General features: G+C 50.2%; 1 protein-coding gene across 3 annotated transcripts in view; it reads right to left on the bottom strand.

Annotated features, from left to right (window-relative positions):
- SLC41A1 (solute carrier family 41 (magnesium transporter), member 1) overlaps window positions 1–2,321 on the bottom strand; it is a 20,959-nt gene that overhangs the window by 14,241 nt on the left and 4,397 nt on the right. The gene's annotated exons all lie outside the window — the stretch shown is intronic.

Here is a 2,321-nt window from a genome sequence, read left to right as displayed (position 1 = left end):
TGAAGAGACTTTGCCCAATACTTGCAGTTTTTGGCAGAATCGAGTATTGAAGTTCGGTCAGTCTCAGCTGAGAGCCATTCCCTACATGTGTGTCTTACAAATACATTTTGGAGCAAGGCATTGCTGCTCCCTGATCCTGCCAGCTCCAAAACGCAGCCCACCGTGGTCTCCGTTCCCCCCTACCTCTCCGAGGAGATGCGTGCCCTCACCTGGCACCTACATTACTCAGGTATTTAATAACTACTCTGGCTCTACAGTCAAGTCAGCTCCCTTGGGCACGAGGCAGAATAGGCAGCCATGGTTATTTAGGAAAAAACGAAGGGTAATTGCAGGGTAAGCAGTCTTAAAGGAGAGCAGCTGGCTTCCATGAAAACACAAAACCACCCCCAAAAAACCTCACAACTGCATTTAAAAAAACCCTGCAAGCTACACAAACCTCATTGCCCGATTCTTTATTTTCATGAATGTTTTGCAAGAAGGCCCTGTGTCCAAAATAACTCTCGCTTCCCACATTGCCTGACTGCCATATTCCTTAAAGGACACTGAGCACGGCTGGAATCGCACTCTCAACAGCTGGCTGCTGCGCTGAACATGTTAACAGTCACAGCTCTCGCAGCTTTCTTCCTGCAAATGTTACCTGCAATGGGCTCCATCTCTCGCAGCGCTCTCCTTGACAGTGTCTGACCATCAGGCTAACTAGCCAACAGGACACGTATTTCCTTCTAGGACAAGGAACAGTATCGGCCAACACCTTACAGCAAATACAAGTCACTCTACCTGCATGACTAATAACTCCCTGTGGAGAAGGACTTCAGTTATTTTTGTTTGTTTTTCCATCCTTTGTGCTGCTTGCCTTCACCACCGAGCCAACAAATTCCAGTTTCTTGCCAGGTCCTTTGCAATACCATGTTCAAGCTGCACTCCCTTGAAAAACCATTTGAGAGAAAACCGTGATCACAGGAGGCAGGTAAGTGCTTGAGATGGATGAACTGGGACCGTTTTTCCTCAAAGGGGAAAAAAAACTGTTTTCCAGTCAATAAAAATCCCCTTAACGTTTCTGACAGCTTGGTAAGACAAGCTAGCCATGTTCTCCAGCTCCCAGGTGCACAAATGAAAGCTGCTCAGTTATTTCAGGCACAGCCACAACCCTCTCTCTGCTCGAGGACAAGGCTCCTGAGGATACCCAGTTTCCAGACTCTCCTCATGCAATGAACAGTCCTTTCCCAGGCGCTGTGATGGGCAGCACCTAAGGAAACCACCATGGTCGCTGCAGCCCCTGCTCCAACCACCCTGCGCCCAGCTAACCTGAGGTCCTGACCTGGGAGACCTTTCCACCGCAGCCAGAGGCACGCTGAAAGGGTACGGCTCTGCACGACTCCCCGAGCAGGGGGACATTTGAGTTCAGTGCTCACTGCTGAGCAGTGAGGGAGAATCAGTCTGAAATACTTCATGCGACACAGCAGCACATCAGGCTGTGCTTCCTTTAAGGTCACATCTAGGAACAGGCGAGCTCAGCTCTCCTCAGTCTATTTTTAGGCAGGCATTATGATTATTTTGCTGCTTGTTGTACCAGTGAATCCTTTGCTATGACTTCCCTTAGCAGTATCTAGTATTCAATCAGCAAGCAACACGCTCCCACTTCCCAGCAGGACGAGCTGGGTGTCACCAGAATGACTTAAGAAAAGGAACATCGTCATTAGTCAGACCGCAGGCTGGAAGTGCTGTGCAAAAGTTTCCTGGCTCTTTCTGCCTCCAGAGATCATAGAGGCAGGATCAGGCAATGGCTAGCACAAGTTCGCAGCCCTCCCTCACCTTGTCCCAACCCTGGCTTTGTAAATTAACCTTTTGTCGTGGTTTAACCCGGCAGGCAGCTAAACGCCACACAGCTGCTCGCTCACTCCCCCCGGCTCAGTGGGATGGGGGAGAGAATCGGTAAGAAAATCCATCCCAGCCGAAACCAGGACACCTTTAAAGGAGGCTGCACTGCAAGCTGGTGCCAGAAGCCGCTGTAACTGGAGCCTGCTAAAGCAGCTCCCTGAGCAAGACAGGGGTGTTCCTGGAGAAAGGAATAAAAGCCATCTTCAGGGAAGGAAAACAAGAAGATTTCTGCAGACATCAGCAGCTTGCTCACTGCAAAGAGCAGGACCCATGGGCTCCTGCCAACTTTCTTAATATAAGATGTTATACAACACTGGTCTACGGGCACTTAGTACGTCTCAAAGGCCTCCCTGGCTCCCGCAGAGAAGAAAGCTCCCTGCAGCGACGTGTGCCCACGATGTGGCTCCAAGGGGAGAACCAGAGCCAGACTGTTTGGGGAAGAC

Source organism: Pygoscelis adeliae, unplaced genomic scaffold (genome assembly GCF_000699105.1).
Source record: "Pygoscelis adeliae isolate BGI_AS28 unplaced genomic scaffold, ASM69910v1 Scaffold197, whole genome shotgun sequence".
Lineage (NCBI taxonomy): Eukaryota > Metazoa > Chordata > Aves > Sphenisciformes > Spheniscidae > Pygoscelis > Pygoscelis adeliae.
The sequence above is the reverse complement of the archived record's forward strand: the minus strand, read 5'-3'. Positions and strand labels throughout refer to the sequence as shown.